Here is a 20,136-nt window from a genome sequence, read left to right as displayed (position 1 = left end):
TAGCATTGGGCATTTAACCCAGCAGGTAGCCTTAGCATTTGAGGGACCCCCCGCCCCCACGCCTTACTGTTTTGACCCCATTGAATCATGTTGTGCATTTCTCGTACGTTGGGTGGGCAAGCAGATAGTGCCCATGCTTACATCAGCCTGAGTGGTTCATGAAGAGATGAGTTCTCCCTCACACCATGTGTTGCTCTTAGTTACACATGACTAGTCTGGGGGCAACCTGTAGGAGATGCAGCTAGGCACATACTCAGAACTCCAACACATGTCCTATTCACGGTGATGAGATTGTGGAAGGGGAGCCTCAAGGTCTCGTGGCCAAGAGCCATCTGCTGTCCTATATGCTGCATGTAGTTGAGCCTCCTTGCTATGGGAGCTAAGACCTTGTGTTTCCTAAAGTGATGGATGCAGAATGTGTCCAAGGTGGCCATTAGTGGGGGTTGGGAGCAGGCATTCTATCTTTATGTCTTTGTGTGACTGATCAGCAGTAGTGGGGAGATGAAGCACTGGAGGCCTGATATGGGCCACTGTGGCTGGGGTGTGGTGTGCGCGTGCAGAGTCCATGTGCAAATTGCTGCAATGAATGACCTTCTCTCTTTCTCAGGAGAAGAATGCTCACAATGCATGTGAGCGTTCGAGGACTGGAGGCGGCCAGGCTCACCTGATGATGTTAAGCCACTTCGAGCAGGAGGCCCTGGAGCTTGAGAGACACCATGCACCCAGCTCAACTGGTGTTGGTGAGGCTAGGGTGGAACGGCCAGGTATTTGAGGTCAACAGTGACATCTGCTGCGTCCTCCCAGCATCCATAGCACTGATGATTGTTTCGATTGTTATTGTTGCAACATTGCTCGGTCACAGACTGATAGAGTCAGAGGTGTGGATCATAGAGAAAGATCCCTCGCCCCTTCAAAGATGCGCATGTCAAGCACCTTCCAAAGTCGCCTTATCCCATTTCCCACCACTATCCCCATGGCCTTGTATGCCATGGCATCACAACTGCACATCCAAATACTTATTACATGTTAGGAGGGTTTCTGCGTCCACCACCCTTTCAGCCAGTGCGTTCCACATTCCCAACACACTCTGTGTGCAAACGTTGCTCATCACTTCACCTGTCAACCTCATACCCCTTACCTTAAATCAATGCCACCTGGTTACTCATCCCTCCACCAAGGGGAAAAGTTCCTTTCTGTCGACCTTATTTATGCCCCTCATAATGTTATAAACCTCAATAATGTCACCCCTCAATCTCCTCTGCTCCAGGGGAAATAACCCTAGTTTATGCTATGTCTTCTCATAAGTCAAACTCTCCAGCCCAGCCAGCATCCTGGTCAACGACCTCTCCACTCTCTCCACTCCAGTCACGTCCCTCCCGTGAAGCGCATTTCACAACTGCACACAGAACTATAGCTGCGGCCTAGGCAGCGTTTTCTGCACTTGCAACATGATCTCCTGTTCCTATGTTCCATTCATCGGTTAACAAAGGCAAGTATGGCATTTACCTTAAGCGCCTTATGTCCCTGTCCCGCTACCTTAACGGGCCTGTCGACATGCCCAGCAAGGTCCCTCTGATCCTCCTTACTTTCCACAGTCCGACCATTCCTCGAGTATTCCTGTGCCTTGTTTCTCCTGCTCAAGTGCATCACCTCACACTTATCCACATAATATTCCATTTGGCATTTATTAGCCCATCTGACCAGCCCGTCTGTATCTGCCTGTAATGTAAGGGTCTCCTCCTGACAATTTGCCACCCCACCAATATTCGTGTCCATAGGTTCTGAAAGGTTGAACACATAATGAGCCAGGGGGAAAGGGATGAAGTGTGTCACTGTGTGCACGCTAACTGATCCACTGTCCTTGTTGTTAATTTCAGCATCATCAGAGCATGGCTGACAGGAGCAATTCCAGATGCCCCCTCTCACACCTGAGGGGAGCCCTCAGCTGTCACCTACATCACACCATTTCTGCGAGGCAGGCACCAGCGCAGGTACTAGCACCTCGGTGGGCATTGCAACAGGCTAGTGTCCTGGGGCACAGTGGAGAGGGCACTTCACAATCGCTGGAGGAGCTGGCAGAGACAGAGAGTGCCGATGGCGCCAGCAGTCGGAGGACTGCAGGGGACCAGGTATATGCTGAGTTGGGGCGTGATGATGTGCCTCTGGAGTCGACTGCAACACAGCAGCTGCAGGAAATGCGGCCGGGTGTGCGGGAGCATCTGGGAGTGTTGCATGAGATTATGCTTCGCATGGTGTCCGTGGTGGAGGAGTCCACGCGGAGAATCACTGATGCAATGAGCCTCATGGCAGAGCGTCATGCTTCTTACAAGGAGAGAGTGGCAACTCTCATTAAGAGGGGCTTCCAGGGGAACAAGCAGATTCTCCTGGGGTTACGCTCGGACCTGCAAGCCCTCACAGCGCCAGTGGCCACAGCTGGTCATTGCCAATGTGGGAGATGGTGTGGGCTTCAAGCTTCCAGCTCGTTACCCACCCATCGACGGTGAGCAGGGAGGTCCAGGGCAACCTCACATCGGCGGAGCAGCTGCCTGTCATATCTGTGGGCTCCTCTCACGGTGCTCCGGATGAGGGCACCAGCTGCTCCGCCCCTCTCCCAGTGACCGCTTCATCCGGTGAGGCTGCGATGACTGGGGAGATGCCAGCTGTGGAACTGGCTGATCCCTCCCAGGCGGGGCCAGCACAGGCTCCACAGGCCAGAGGACGACCGCTAAGGTCATCGAGGCCACAACAGGACAGCAGAGTCAGCAGGCTGTCTCCAATGTCACTCCAAGCGATGGGGCGGCACCAAGACGTAGCACCCGGAAACTTAAACATAAGGCTCCTTAGGCACAGCACGGGTTTCTCACTGGTTCTTTTGTGTTGGCCCTAGATTAGGGAATTATTATTTGTTTATGCTTGAAAAATGTTTTGTTGTAACTTTGCGTGATCTGCTGATGGTGAAAATTAAATCCAGATGTGTTACCATGGCTGAGGGTGGCTCCTTTGTTCTGCATTTGTATGATTTACATACATGTCAAAAGTGTTTAAGTGGACATTGAAGTTTATGTCCAAAGCCCTTAGTTGCAACTAATGACCTGGCAGATTTAGCACTTAAGTGCTGAGTATGGAAGCGCCAGGCAAGGCTGTTCCTGCTGATCCATTTGTGTGGAGCTAGCTGAAGGTTTGTTGTATTAAAGTGTCCCGGGTGTCCCTGCCTCCTTGGTGTAGTCCCTGGTCAGCGTTTAGCCCCTCATCATTCCTCTGTGCTTCCTCATCTTCAGAATCAGTGCTGGACTCATCGTGTGCAGCCGCATCCACTTCGTCAATGTCTTCATCGTCCACTGCATCCCCCCCCTTCCAGCGCAAGATTGTGGAGAGCACAGCATGCTACCACTATCATCGACACACGATATGGGGGGTATTGGGGTGCGTCCCCTGAGCGGTCCAGGCATGGGAAGCGCATCTTGAGATGACCGATGGCTCTCTCCACCACAGTCCTTGTGGTGCCCTGGCTCCTATTGTACCGCTGCTCAGCTTCTGTTCTTGGATGGCAGAGAAGCATCATGAACCACCTTATGAGGGGATAGCCCTTGTCACCCAGCAGCCAGCCATCCAGCCGAGCCAAAGCACTAAAGAGCCCCGGCACCTGGGACTGTCTGAGGATGTAGGTGTTGTGGGAGCTGCCTGGGTACCTTGCACAGACTTGTAGAATCAGCATCCTGTGATCACACACTATCTGCACGTTCATGGAGTGGAAGCCCTTCCTGTTGACGAAGGCACCGGGCTCAACTGCTGGTGCCTTGATGGCCACATGTGTACAGTCTATAGCACCCTGGACACGGGGGAAGCCAGCAATGGCCATGAAGCCTCTGGCTCACTGTGTCTGACTTGTCTGGTCCCAACAGAAGTGGATGAAGATCAAAGCACGCCTGAACAGAGCGTCTGTAACCTGCTTGACCCAAGTGTGCACAGTTGATTGGGAGACACCGCAAAGATCACGCACCGAGCCCTGGGAGGAGCCAAAGGCATAGAAGTTGAGGGCAATCTTCAGAGTCACTGGCATGGGGTGTCCACACAGTTAGGAGAGATCTCAGGGCCAATCATCTGACAGATATAGTTGACGGTCTCCCTTGAGTCGGAGCCGCCTTCGGCACTGCACCTCAGACATATTGAGGTAGCTGCTTCGCCGCCTGTATACCCTGGCAGCAGGATAGTGGCGTCTTCTGCGGCCCCTTCCACCTTGGACTACCTCTTGGCCCTGCACCCCTTGTGTATGTGCCTGTACTCCCAAAGGTGGCTCCCCTGGAGGCTGATTGTGCACTCCTGGCCTCCTCTTTATTCTAGCCCTCCCTTCCTCCTCGGGGGAGCTGCCTCCAGTGGACATGTCAGAACCCATACCCAGGCTAAAGGGAGGCCTCCAGAAAGCTGCAGGCCCGATAAAGATTACTGACTGCAGAGTGCTGACCTGAAGGTTCAAAGTACACAGGAAGCTGCTGGAATTTGTTCTGAACTGCTACAGGTCACACAGGCAAGTTTAAAACACTTTCTGCAATAAATACTCACAGAGCAGGTTGACAACCCCACTGAGCCTTCTTATCCCACCCGTGGATGAGTTTGATTAAAAAAGTCTCTTACCTGCCTGCCCGCTGCGCCTGTGTGCCGACCCGAAGATCACACGGGCACCTGAAAAACGCCGTCGATTGACGATTTGAGGGCCTTGACTAGCCTGTTAATTAATGGCGGGCGCTCGTCGAACTTTATTGTGCGCTCGCCCAGTAAAATATCGCGATGGCGCGCGGTGACGTCGGGACGCTCCCACCGCACGTCAAGCAGAAAATTCTGCCCCATGGCATAACTTTCCTTGATTTGGAAAGGCCTCATATGTCTGGCTTTGATTCAGGCTACAGATGAGTGCTTAGTAATATTTCAGATTTTTTCATCAGACATAGCTTCAGAGTGCCAGTGTTCAGAATTGTGAACATGCAACTTCATAACTCTACTGGAAAGACCTTTTCCTTCAAGAAACAAAACAACATTGTGATAATAATTGCTGCTTCCTTTCCAGTTTTCAGATCACATTGATGCTGTTTTGTTACCTTAGCACCATGGATATTCGCCAGTAATTTCTGCAAGGATTCTTCAATCATCTGCTGTAATTTCAGCAGGAGATAAGTGAAAATGCTAGGGAAGCAACTTAGAAGGCTGTATACCATATACACTGCAAAGTGCAAAGGACAATCTCGTGTAAAAATCAGCCCCACGATCTTTGGTCTAAAAAAAACCATAATCTTTGGTATACCTTTTGTAAAAGTCAACTCTAGTTTTTCAGGAGTCAAAGCCCAAATATCTCAGGACCAAAGAATAACCCTGGAGATGTTGATGATTCAGTTTCATTGTAACTATATAAATACTAATCAAATGAATACCGGTATTAAATGCATAAACATTTATACATCTAATATTTCGTTTTTAATTATTCAAATTATTAAAGTGATCAGGTAATGAATGTCAGACCACATGGTGATTATTAACTACTTCCTGATAATTACTACAGCTCTTTTTAATTCTGGTTCATGACGGCCTTTTTTTGGATTTCACTTGGGCCCAAATAAAGCAGGCACCTCAACACCTCAAAAACTTAACCCATGTAAAAGTTGGCCCCATGACTTTTGACCTGGAAACTTTGTCACAAAAATTTCTTTTACACCAGTTTATATCGGTCTGAAGTTCTGAGCTAATGGAGAGGCTCTCCATCATAGAAAGAATGAGGTGGAAGCCAGAATCTGGAAGTCTTGCCACTGAGCCTTGCCCCCCACCATTTTCACATGGGAGGGAACAGGGGAGGATCAAACTTTGGTCATCTATGGTTCACGGAGGCAGCTGCACATGTTAACGTGAAGCTCCCTTCAGTCTGACCTGATTTTCATAAGTGGGAAATACAGCTTATGCAAATTAGGCCTGTAGGGGAAGGTTTAAATATACCGGAGATCTTTGGAGAGGTAGGGAACCCTTTTGGAGTGGTAGGGTACGCTTTTGGGTATGGTTCTGGGGCACCTTTGGGAAAGGTCAGATGCCCTTTGGGAGAGGTAGTGTGTCCTTTGGAAGAGGTCAAGTGTCCTTTAGGAGAGGGCCCTTTCGGATTCTTAATATTAGACATAAATGTGCGCAAAACATGGATAAACTCATTGGAAATGTCAAGCTCATTGGATCTGTCAAGGGAGCTGTCAAACTGTCAAGGCATTTAAATCTCCTGCCCTTTAAGAACTTGAAAATATTGTCTGCAGTGTTGAAAAATATCAGTGCTTGCTATTTCACTCTGTCTATTGGCAGTATTGCCTGAGGGTTACCATTGCAGGATTCATGCTGCATGATTGATTCACAACCTATCATTATCACAGTAGGGTGTGTGTAGATCAGGGTTTGAAAACTCCAAGTGCTTGTAAAGCCTTTGAATTAGGATTATGAATACAAATACTATTTTTATAATGATTAAAGGAAGTTAAATGTATGTTGAATGTTTTTTAATCAATTAGGGTATTTTTTTAAATAGTGAATTCATCAATAGACACTTAAGAACTTTATTTAATCTCAGTATGGGTCCTGAGGCCTGGCCATGGTAGATACTGGGTGATTTGGCATAGAGGGTGTAAGGGCAAAGGATGGTGGGTGGGGGACATGGGTTGGTATGAGTTGCCACAAAGTTGGCATAGGGGCTATAAAGGGCCATTGGAGTGGGTGAAGGGGCATAGGCTGACAAGTGAGGTGTGAAGAGTCATGGGGGTTGGGTGAGGGAAGTGTAATGGCATGGGGAGCATGTAGGGGCTGAGTTAGTGTGAGGGGTGAGTGCTGGGGGGTTGTTTTTTGGTTCATTCTTTTTTTCATAGCTGGGACAAAGTGCCAGAGCACTGAGGCAGGACTTTTGCCCAGCAACACGCCCCTGTGGCTGCCTGTGAACTCTTCCCAAGGACATCGGGCACAACTCTCATAAGACCACCACAGAATAAAAATCCCCACTTCCGAGGCATTTATTCAGGAGTAAGGTTCGCAGAACCGGGAATCCTCCCGGCTCTGTGCACCCGACACAAGAGCGATAATTCGGTCCATGGTGTCTTTCCCTCTTTGGTTTCCACTGATCTTCCATCAAGGTTACAGCAGACAGTTGGAACCCTGCAGCAATCACCAGCAAACGTCTGTGGTTTAGATAATGGTGCTGCAAGTCTTGGAAAAGCCTATTTTATCAAGAATTATGAATTACTCACCAGCAAAGTGTTTGGCACAATAAAGAAAGCTGAACATCTTAGAAACAGTTCTAGCAGTGGAGCACTTGTGGAGTTTTCATTCATGTGAAGAGATAAGATCAAACAGGTCAAGAAATGAACAAGGGTTAGGACGTTAGCCATCAAAAGAGATCTTTTGATTTAATTTGTCAGGAACAAGAGGAAATTGTACATTTCAGGAACTGAAAGGAACAAGATAAAAGCAAAATACTGCAGATGCTGGAAATCTGAAATAAAGACATAAAATGCTGGAAAAACTCAACAGATATGGCAGCATCTGTGGAGAGAGAAACAGAGTTGATGTTTCGAGTCTGAGCCCTGAAGAAGTGTCGTACAGACTCGAAACGTTAGCTGTTTCTCTCTCCACACATGCTGCCAGACTTGCAGAGCTTTTCCAACATTTTTTGTTGTTATTATGAAAGACACAAGAGTTTCATTAACATTGATGGGCATAGAGCCATTTGCAGTAATTCAGCCATTACCCTCTGACAGTACAATGCGATGTGAGCGCTAAGGACATGCTATCTGATGAAATTGATGGAATCATCATTAATGATTGATGATAAACAGATGATCGATGGTGTGTTTGATGATAGATAGAAAAGTTCATTAGAATTGAGCAGGAGAGGGCACTGAGTCCTGGGGAAGTATTGACCTAATCATAATAGTGCCAGTGGATGCAATATAAACTGAAATTCAGAAACAATGGGCAGAATTTTCCCAGATTTGCACTAAGTGTGGTAGCAGGTGGGTAAAATGACGTTTTACCCACTGGCCATGATGGCGGCTTTTCACGCCACATCGTCCCAAACCTGCCACATTATTTATGCACCCCCGGGAAACACGCCGTTTCCATGGTGAGCGGGGTCTCATTCACCAACCCGCCATCACCCCACCGCTGCATCACGCCGGGCGCCATATTTAAGTCCAGCTGCAAGCACACATCTCAGTGCTTCCAGACCTCCACTGCTGCATGGAAGACATGGCCCTGAAATTGAAGAGGATTGCAGCTCCCAGGTTCAGCGATGCATCCCTCAAGCACCTTTTGGATGCCATGGAGGCCCGCCATGTCCTCTACCCCCACTCTTGATGTAGGATGGGCAGCAACAGCACTAACTCAGCTTGGGAGGCGGTGGCAGTGGTGGTCAGCGCCAACGCCATTCAAAAGATGACAGCCACCCAGTGCCGCAAGAGGATGAATGATCTCCTTCATTCCGCCAGGGTAAGTCACTCTTTTCATCACTTTCAACTCACACATTCACAAATCCATCAAATATCCACAGGGCCCTCACTTACTGCCGGCTCAAGGGACATCACCATTCACTCTTTCACACTCACCTTTATTGTCCTCATCCCATCCATGGGACCACTCACCACCCACACAGGCTGGGCATACTTATCGTCTGGCTTGGCAGGCATTCTGCTTACACTCTCTCCATGTCTATTCATGCAGGACAAGCTGGCACACAGCAAGAGGGAAAGGTGGTCAAATGCCTGAAATCAAGGTCCTCAAGGGCTTTGAAAACAGAACCATCCAGCTGGCCGGTGAGGTTCGGGACCGGTCCTGTGCTGACGGTGAGGTCGGTGCTGCTCTACCAAGTGAGGATCCAGCAGTGCAACATCCATCAGGCAACCATGCTGTGGGTGATGTGTCCTCTTTCCCAGGCCACTGCCATGCACTAATTATCTCTCCTTGCTTCCGCAGGCAAATCTGCCAAACAGCCAACAGAGTCCATGACCCAGGGCCTCCAGTCAAGCCTTGAAGAAACCTCTGAAGAGGAATCTGGAGGCACCCTCCCTGAAGTTGCATCACAGTGCTCACCCACACCCTCCACCAATGCAGAGACACACACCTCGGTGGGACCTAGCTTTAGAATAGCCTCTGAATCACAATCTGGTGAGCACATCGCACTGTCTGATCCACAGCAGGTGGCGGCAGGGACCTCCCTGGTGTCCAGCACTCCTCCGAGTGCTGGAGGTCAGAAATTTGCTGAGTCCGAGTCAGATGACAAGCCTCTGGACTCAATCATGTCACAGCCGCTGGAGCTGAAAAGGTAAGCTAGGGAATGTCAGGAAGGGATGCAAGGCAATCAGCCGAAATTAAGCCAGGACCTGCAGTAGACAAATGACAAAAGTTGCTCTGATAAAGGAAGAGAAAGAGTTGAATAAGGCTCCGGAGCTTTTCAATGTGACTAACCATGCCTGGGGCTGTTGTATTATTAGTTTTAGGCTAGTGCTTCAGTGCTGTATTTATGCTAGTTCCTCATAAGCCCACTGAGGCAGCACATTCCACTTAGTCTATTCCAGCTACTGCACCTGCTGTACAATAATGAGCACTATAAGAAAAATGTGCATACTGTCCATGTACCCTGCAGTCAACGTTAGGGAAAAATCCCAAAACGCAACAGCTGCTAGAAACCAACCCCAGAATGTTTCAGCTCAGAGCCAAGAATGCCTTTATGAGGATCATGGTCAGAACATTAGATATATATATATCATAATTTAACTGCATTTCTTTAACAGCTGGGTTGCTGATCTAAAGTTATATTTACAAATCATAGTAATGATACATATAGTATGTTACTGGATAAATTTGGCCTGAATTTCCACACAGACACAAAGAGGCTCCCCATCTTAGCAAAAACATCTGCGGAGGCCTGGATCCAGAAATTCCGGCCCTGAACCCAGTCTCCACCATTCTCAAGGGGAAAGATTGGGGGGGTGGGAAACAAGGGCTGCTCCCAATTTACACTCCCGTGATTCATTGAGGCAACTGCACATGTTAATGTGCAGCTGTTTTCAGGTCGATCTGATTTTAGCTGGTGGGATGTCCAAAATATGACTTGTACACTTTAGACTTGATAGGAGAAACTCTAAAGTTAGCAGAGTTATTTGGAGAAGTAGGGTACCCTTTTGGACGGATAGTGTTCCCTTTTGGATATGGTCCTGAACGGCTTTGGGAGAGGGAAGGTGCCCTTTAGGAGGGCCTTTGCGATTGTTAAAATTAGACATGAATGTACATAAAAAGTGGATAAACTCACTAAAACTGTCAAGCACATTGGAACTGTCAAAGGGAATTGTCAAAGGGAGCTGTCAGGCTGTCAAGGGATTTAAAACTCCTGCTATTTAAATATTTGAAAAAACTGTCTGCAGTTTTTTAAAAATTGGTGCTTGCTATTTTGCTACCTGTTGACATAAGCCAGAGTGCTATCATTAAAGGATTACTGCTGCTTGACTGATTTCACAGCAGATCATTATCACAGTCGGATTCCTGCCAGTTCACAGATTGATTGACAGCTCCAAGTGTTTATCATGTCTTTGAAGTGGGATGATGAATACAAATGCTACTGTTATAGGGGATTAAGTATTTGAAGGACGTTAAATGTAGTGACTGGGTTTTTAATCAATGAGAGTGTCTATTTTAATAGAGAATTCATCAATAGATGTTTAAAAATTTTATTTAATCTCAGAATGGGCCCTGAGGTCTGCCCACGGTGGATACTGGGTGAGTTGGCATGGAAGCTGTCAGGGCAAAGGGTGGTGGGCATGTGGCATCATAATTGGTACTGAGCTGGCATCAGGGGGTAGGTTGAGGGGCATAGGGTGGCATGGAGTGTATGAGAGGCCACGTGGGATGGGTGGAGTGGCATGAGTTGGCACAGCAGGCATGAAGGGTCATGGGTGGTTGGGATGCAGGGGGTGGCATCAGTTGGTGAGTGTGTGGGGGTTTGAGGGAGTGTGAGGGGTGAATGCTGCAGGCTGTTTTTGTTTAATTCTTCTTCACAGGTGAGGCAAAGAGCCGGAGAACTGAGGCCAGCATTCCGCCCAGCCCACCTCCCCAACCGATAGCCCCTGTGGCTGCCTCTGCACTGTTTCCCAGGTGGCCACAAGTCCCAATTCACTCTGTCCCCATACCACACCCCCGCCTCCCCCCACCCGCCACAAACAAAAATCAGAAGTCCTAGGTCGCTTTTTCTTGGGTGAGGTTTGCGGGGCCAGAAATTGCCCCAACTTTGAGCTCATGACCCAGGAGCAAAAATTCAAGCCTTTATCTTATATATTCAAAAGCCATCACCTCAATTTTATCTATTCAGAAAGAAAGAAAGCTAAACAGTCCACCTAGCTTGGATTTCCATAGAAGCATCTAAAGACCTCTTTTTGAGTTTTTAATCTCTACTCTCCACTCAGAAGATTTTTTCAGATGTGAATCATTCTGAATGAAGAGATGCTTCCTGATATCAATTTCCCTTTTACCAACTTGCTGTTTACCAGGTTGTATCGATGTGTCCTTGCTCTCCTGTCAATGTTTAATTTGAAATAGGTACTATATATTAACATCCTTTGTTCCATTTAGTGTCTTATATACCGATATAAGGTCCCATCCTATTCACCTTCATTCAAGAGAGAAAAATGCAAGTTGTTATGAAATTAACTGGTCATTTGTCTCACTGCTGATTGTGGAACCTTGCAAGTGAATTGGCTGTCACATTTTCCTAGACTATAACAGTGATTGCACTTCCAAAATAATTTATTGGATGTGAAGCACTCTGATATGTTTTGAAAATGTGAAAGATGTTAGATGTGGCAATAGTTGTACTTTCTTCCTCTTTATTTTTCTACCCATTCCTCATAGCCCAATCCTCTGACACTAGCGCCTGTTCTTTGCACTGAGTATAGAGCCTGAATGTTTCCTTTGTACCTCTATAACCAGCACACAGTATTAATTGTGTGATCTGACCATAGTACTATACAGCCTAACATGGCAACCTCAGGCTTATACTTTACTCAACTGCAAGTATAGCGCTGCACTCTGTCTGCACTGTTGATTGCTACAAAGCAAATTGACATCCTAATTATTCAAGCTTCTATCTCGAACCTTTCAACCTTTCCCCAAGCTCATTCAATATCATTCATTGGGTAAGGCACTGGGAATAACCTTGGAGATCTGGGCTTCTCACGATCAACAGCCGTGACTTCAATGGAACACTGGGCAAGTGAGCAAGGTTTCCACAAAACATCGGCCAAAGCTGCAGCAGCCAATCAGAAGAACCCCCAAGGAAATTACCAAAGTTTATTTCTCCTAATTCCTTCTTCCAATATGTAACACTTCTCACTTTTCTATATAGATCTTCACATGGTCATTTGCCTCAGTCCCTTTCTACAACTTTGCCTGCTTCGTCAGATTTGACTGCACGCCATAAATATCATCTATGAATCTGATCAACTCACTGCATTTTTGGAATCTGGTAAACTGTATTAGCTGCTACTAAGTTTAGATTAACTAGCGAGAAAAAGAAAACATGCTTCAAATTAAATGGTGAAAGCAAAACAAAACCTTATCGTAACTTCAAAGGAGATTGATCAGTAAAACTGAGGCATATTTCTCAACTGTTGCAGAGAAGAAAAGGGAGCAAAGATCTGTTACATCAGACCTCCAACCCATTTACATTGTCCCAAGATTTTCGGCAGATAGGCACGTGACTGGACCAGTGTTAGAAATGCGAGGTTTTATAAGGCTGTTATGTTTTGAGACAGTGTCAATAATTTGGGGGGAAATGGAGGACTGAAGGGGGTCACATGACCTGTTCTGAAATCTGCTGACAACAAGCCTGGGTGGTTTTGGTGTTAAAGATTAAAGGGGAGCCCAGGTTGTTTTAGTGGGAAGAAGCTTCAAGGTGTTCATACATGTAAAGGATGACCAGACAGTGAATAGACAGTTAAGCCTGGATTTTCTGGATCCGTCATGGTGCGGCCTGCTGTGAGAGATGTGGCATCCCAGCCAAAAGTCCATTGGCTTTCAGTGGGACCGGACAATCCCGGTGGCGGGCGGGACCAGAAAATCTCGCCTTTAGTCTCCAAAGTCCAAGGAAGCTATTAGGAATGTCAGGTTTTGTAAACGATGGCACTTTAAACTGTCTATTTAATTCCAAGATAGAATGGAGCTCAGAATCCAAAGGTTAGCTAACTATCACTTCCACCTGGAAACACAGATACAGAAATACAAATCAAACTTAAACTTTAAAGCTAAAACTCTTTCCTAACACCTACAAATACCAATATAACTTACTTAAACTGTCTCTACTTCCTAACAAGGATTCAGTCTTCCAGTCTCCTCAGCTCTCTGGGAGGACACTGTGGAAATATACTGGTACTCATCTTTTTCCTAGAAAGATCAACAACGATGGAGTGGAACAGCAGCATTCTACAACTACAGGTAATTGGACTGTGATCTCCACAACAGCTGAACTGTAAGGAACATGAAAACTTCTCAATGAAACACTGATCCAAGAGGGAAGACTGCAGGACATTGACAATTGCACTCTCTTGAAGCGGAAGAGGATAGACTCACATTCGCCCAGGAATCTTCTGCTTCCTCTTAGCACACTGGAGAAAGGCCTGGGACAATGAAATATCTTCAACTCCAACGAAGAATTTCACAGCTGCATCATTCACTGCTGCATTGGATGACAAAAAGGATATTGAACATCTGAGATTTGAACAAATCTGGGCAAGAAGAAAAACGACAAAATTCTTGTAGACATGACTTCCTGACAATACTTTGGAAACTACTTATGTTTCCTGTAGGTAATGGTACTTGCTTCAGTATAAGGCTGCTCCACTGTAGGCAATGAGATGATTGTGTCAGCATAAGGAGATAAGACAACACTGCCTTCAGCAATGGTATAAATCACCAGAACAAAATCTAGCTCAAATTCTTGTACAGGGCTCTTCAGCTGTAGAAGCTCTGTAGTTTTGGCCTACGCTTTTGTGCTGAAGGACAGCTTTAGTGGAAAAAGGATTTTCTGATGAGATTGAAGTGTGGGCAGCAACTTACTCTCACCCAATCTAATGGGCTCGACCCACACTCTGGCCGTGTGATCTTCTATGGAATCAAGCATTTTGTTCTCCCTGGATAACCCTATGGTCAGCCAGCGATATACAATGCACCTCATTGGTTGGTTCAGTGGGACAACGATACGAATTCTGTTCAGCAGTGAGCATAGCTGACTCCTCAAAAAAATAGAGGCTTCATGTGCTTTGGCAGTAAATTCAGATAAAGTACCAATTTCTAGGACCTCATCTTCCAATGGATAATTCGTTACTACAATGGCTTCTTTCTCATAGCCTTCTTCAGGTAAGAGCCAACCTAGGTTTAGAAGGTCCTCTTGCAGGTGTTCACAGTCTGCTGCAGTGCCTTCTGTTTCCACACTTTCCCGCCAATCTTCGAGAAGAACAGAGATCCACAGTCTTAATCTCCTCCCTGGGTCTAGTGGATGGTGTCTCTATGATGGCGAATGAACCATCACTCAAGAAACAAACTTCACCAGCTGCTATTGGGTGGAAAGTTGTCTGCTCTGTGCCTGACTATTGAAATTCCTCCATGAAAGATACCCAGCTCTCCTGTTGTAGGTCTTCATCTGCTGCTTCCACAAGCAACTCCACTCAATAAAGATGTGCTTTGATTGTACACGATATAGAGGATCTCAACTATCTGTCACCCCTTATAGGGGTGAGTGACTTTATACTTGAAAATTCATACTGCCTGGAGCTTGCAATTTGATGGCTGTATGGATACTGTGTTGAGCCATTCCAGGTGATCAGCCAGTGTTGTAACACCAGCTCCAGTGTCAACTTTGAAGTTAGTTTTAAAGCCTTTAACTTCCAAAGTGACTGACCAAAAGTCTTGAGCATGATGTTTACTTCTAGGGAATCTCATTTGTTTGCTTATTTCCAATCTCTTGATGTCATGGGCATTCTCTTGCTTTGATCTTTTAATTAAATTTTTAGATTTACAGGACTGCTTGAAGTGTCCTGTATTTCTGCATTGGAAACACTTTGCCTCCCCTGTTGGGAAACTTTGCCTTCTGTGCTGCTTTTTATTGCTGTCACGTAAGCACCTCAAGATGGCTGCTGTAGGGCTTCCCACCCTTTCTCCCATTTTGGGGGGCTTTTGAGTGAGTGCAGCTGCCGCCCTTTGGCCTACCCAGCTAATAGACTCATCCGAAGATCAGTATCCTGACAGATTATAGCCCAATTTAGCTCCCTAAGTTCAGCCTGCCTAGCACATTGAACCACCCGATCGAGTGTTAAGTTTGTTTTTGTCCGCAAAAAATCTGACAGCTTTTCGTTGCGGATTCCAACCACAATGCAGTCACAAATAAATTCATCTTTGAATGCACCATACCTGCCACTGGCTAACCTATACAAGCCTATAAGCAACAGTTTTACAGATTCCCCTGGCTTGTGGGGTCCCTGACTGAATCGCACTCACTCGATTATGAAGCTTGTTTTGGGCTGAACTATGCATCGAACACTTTTAGGATGGTTTTGAAGTCTGCTGAGGTTTCTTCCATCCCCTGTCTGAGGAGGACATAGTTGGTGACAGTCATTGCGTAGAGGAATGAACTAACCTGATGCTTCTGCTCTTTGGCATACAAACCTATGCTCCTCCATACCTTAGGAAGCTTTTTTTCTCCACAACTCCCAATGCTGCCCTCTCTGTAGACCTTTGAGGTTTTCGAATGGCTGCGGAAGGGGGAATGACTGCTCAACTGGTGCTGGCACCATTACCAATTCTCAGTGTGTATCTCACCAAGGTAAGAATTCTGATTCTTCCTTTGAAGAATTCTCCTTCCGATTTCTCCCGTGGATGTTTGTCAATGTCACCAAATCATTGTTAGATTGGTGTTACCACCACTGCTACCACATTTTGTGGGTTATCCCATGGCCTAATCTATACTGGGAATGTTTCCTTCTACCCCTGAGTATCTCATGTAGGTTCCTTCAAAACTATCTGATTAGCACTATATATATACGGTAAGCTACAAGATAAATATATCTCCCTTGTATACAGACTATTCCATCTTCACTATCATGATACACATCACTATCTCATTACCATAACTATTAACTCTTTATGCCACATCTCACCCTCCCCCCAAAATATAATGTCAACTCTTTTAATAATTAAGTTCAACTATTTTTTGAACTGTTTACATTACTTTTTACATTATGCCGTAGATCAGCCCATGGTCAGGAAGAATGCTGGGTACTCTCTGCCAGTCCAGTGTCCGACAAATGGGAGGAGGTAGAGGATATTGTGGCTACAATGCAGCATTACATACAACCCTGTTAGTTACTTTGACTTGTGCAGAAAGAACATAACTCAGATTTCAGCCAATAAGAATTGAAAGTTAAATGCACGTCTTAAGTCTCTGTTAATAGTTATTGGGAAGTTAACAAAAACAGGAAATATTTTGGACCCGCAAGCTTTTTAAAGTCAATTTTTTGATTATGTTTTATAGCTGCAGTTTGCAGTTTTTGTCATTCCAGTGCAATTGAATACAGAAAACCATTTGGCACTAATTCCCTTCATATTTCAAAGTAGTAAATATGTGTTTTATTAACAATTGCAAATCTCCCATGCCATTGCCTATGATAATAAATAAGATATGTTGTTTTACAAGGTCAGAAATGTTATGATTGATTTTCCACTGCTGGCACAATTGAGGCGTTTCGGCAACATTGCTGCAGTAAAGCCAACCAGCAGCGCAGTGAACTGTCAGAGAGCAGGGGCTGAATTTTGAGGTCTCAATAGGGCGGGCACAGAGTCAGATGGGCAGAGAGTTACCACAAGCGGGAAGTAGCCAATTCAACTAATTAATGGAGGCTGTAATGAAATTTTCCAGCTGACCTCCAGGTACCCGGAGGCAGTGGACAAAAGGGCAACAGTAGAGACAAGGGTAGTGGGCTACCGCTCCATGCAGGGTTAGAGGACCTCCCCGACTGCCTAGCTTCAGCTGCAGCCAGAGGCCGCCCTATAGAGGAACTCACCCATCCAACACAGTGGTGGCCAGGCTGCTGATTCTACTTTTTATTCTTTTACAGCACCACGGAAGCAGGAAGCCAATGAAGGCAATCATGAACCGATTAAATCCGATTATGCAGCTGCGCTGTCATTTGATGGCCAGTGGACCAGGCCCCATCGCGTGCAGTAGACCATGGGGCAATTGGATGCCCCAAAGAGTAGGCCTCAGCCAGTAAAGGCCACCCGGAAGGGTATCCCCCCCTGCTTCGATGTGCCAAACATCTTCACCCCTACAAAGTTTGCCTTTAATTGCACGCCTCCAAGGACACATCCAAGTTGCAGCACCCTCACAGTCTCCATCCTGCCTCAGCAGCGCCCACCTCTCCCTGTTACACTGCCGAGGATCCAGGGCTGCCAGCCCTCTGATTGGTCCTTTGCTCAAGAACCCACCTGCTGTCCTTAATTGGACATCAAGCATGGGGCTAGCCAATTGAGAGGTCACCTCCAGGAATATTATGCCATCAGGCACACTGCCAGTGGTGTGGCCTCAAGGCCCCACTTTGGTGCCAACATCAGAGCCTTGCAGCCCATGAGAAAATCCAGCCCATGCAGTGAAAAACCTTCATCAATTAAATGAAAAATCTGGCCAGCAGGTTCAAAATAAGGAGATGCGAGCAAGTGGCTAAAAATATATGAAGCTACATAAGGTGTGTTCAAGGAAGTTTACCAAATTTGCTATCTCAGGCACCCTCCACAGAGAACAGTAGTGCAACGGTGCCTGGCAGTGGTTGGTAACCAGTGTCATTGCTTTATACACCAGCTAGGAATAAATGCAGAGCACCTGCACATCAATAATGCTGTATAAATGTAAATTTCCATTAGCATTTTTACTCCTTCATTAATTGACTGAAGCAGTCAATTTGCTTTTTTTATTCATTCATCAGATGTGGGGGTCGCTGGCCAGGCCAGTATTTATTGCCCATCCCTAACTGCCCTGAGGAGGTGATGGTGAGCTGTCTTCTTGAACCACTTCAGTCCATGCAATGTTGGTACACCCACAGTGCTGTCAGGGAGGGAGTTCCATGGTTTTGACTTAGCTCCAAGTTAATGTCAACTTGTTTAACATTCATTCCATTTCCTGGAAATCTCTTCACATTATCTGACCCATTTCTGGTTGATTCCTGTCTATTTTGCAACTTTTCTCTTTATTGCTTTGTACCTTTGAGTTGTTGACAGATTATGGCTTCTGTTTCCTTCCTTTTATTAAGATTTCTCACAAATTGAGGTTAGGAGATGCAAAAAAAGTACAATTCTCACATTACTGGAGCAAAACTGGAATTAGTGAATCAAGCCATAGAGGGAAAAGCTAAGCTGGGACCTCAGGAGAGTGACTCACTGCCAATGTGGCAAGGGTGGATAGCACAGTATGAAAATTGGTCAACAAAATTAAATAAAGCAATAAAATGTAATACTATCCATTTTGTTAATAGCTGCAGACAGTTTATCATTTAATTTAATTATTGCATTAAATCAGTATATTTCAGACAGGTATTTAAATTGCTTAACTTAAGCTTATATTACTTAATAGACAGGCAAATGGAATAAAATTAAGGAGTATACGATTTTGTTTTTAATGCAAGCTTGTGAGCTTGTTAAGCTACAGATTCATTCGATCCAATGTTTGCGTGTGAGGGCCATGATTCGTGACCTGCCCACGCCTGTTCAGATCAAGATGGATGAGACACAAAAATTTGTGTACCCACCTTATCTAAACAATTGGAGCTCTAGCTAGTGAGACTCCAACACTGATTTCTGTTCTTCGGACCAGCCACTGAGCCCTGCATCCAGCAAGAGGCCCCAGCAGCATTTTCTGCCAATCCCAGGTACAGGCAGCCAGTTCTTTCTTAAAGGCAGGCTATCTCTTGAAGGGAAGCTGCACAAAAAAGATTGCAGCAGGGGAAACTCATAGAAACTGAACACCAGGGTACATAGAGAATCCATTGTGATGGGCGGGATGCTGGAGGCATTAGGAGTGCAGGTGAGCATGAGGAGAGATGCCATGGTCCCATGGGGAAGGAAGGGGATGGTTGGAGACATTCAAGGACCACCCTCAGAAGGTCATGTGGGCCAGTGTCCAGGAAGTTCAACTCCTGGAGTCTGGGTCCGAGGACCTGAAAGCATCAGTGACCTTCTTAATGCAGTTGGGCCTTGCAAATGTCAGAATGAGATGATGTTCCCTGGGACAGCCTGGAAGGAGTCTTCATAGGCAGTGAATGAGGTGAAGCACGGGAGGGGATGTTTCAGGCTGTTGGTGGCAGGACCGTTTCTGGGTGCTACTCAGATGAAAAAATGAAGAGCTGTACTCATCTTTTCTACTGTTATCAGGTAATTGAAACATTTCTAGTAGTGAATCCAGGTACTGAATGATGCTCTTCGACCTGCTGATCTCAATCACCTATCACCTCGTCAATGTCCATTTGGAACCATTTTGGAAAGAAAACCTCCATCCTTGCTCTCGCCTTTTGGAGCAGGGAGGCTTCAGAAGACTTGTGGGCTTGCTTCTGACTCTGTGCCGTAAAAATATGCTTTCGGCAATCTCAGAGAGCAATTTGCCAGGAGGCAAGGGAACCTACATGTGAGAGGAATGTTACATCACTTTGATTAGGTCCCTGGAAGCCCCCAGGAAATGACATGTTGAGAATAGATGGGTATCCAGTCCCTGGCCCCAATGAGTGCTAAACCTACAATCCAAGTTGAAATGAAGCTGGGCATTAAAAGAAAGCGAAATTTACATTGATACTTAATGTTCACAACCTCAGAATGCTCCAATATTCTTCACAGCCAGTAGTCACTGTGCACCCAATTTGCACGCAGCAAGATTCCACAAACATCAATGTGATATAAACAAATAATCCGTTTTAATGATATTGATTGGGAGAAAATTGTTGGCTAGGAAATGAAGGATAATTCCCCTGTTCTTCTTTGAAATAATGCCATGGGGTCATTTACATCCACTTGAGAGAGCAGACAGAGGCCTGGATTTCATGTGGGCTC

This window comes from Cetorhinus maximus, chromosome 6 (genome assembly GCF_964194155.1).
Source record: "Cetorhinus maximus chromosome 6, sCetMax3.hap1.1, whole genome shotgun sequence".
Lineage (NCBI taxonomy): Eukaryota > Metazoa > Chordata > Chondrichthyes > Lamniformes > Cetorhinidae > Cetorhinus > Cetorhinus maximus.
Note: the sequence above shows the minus strand (reverse complement) of the source record.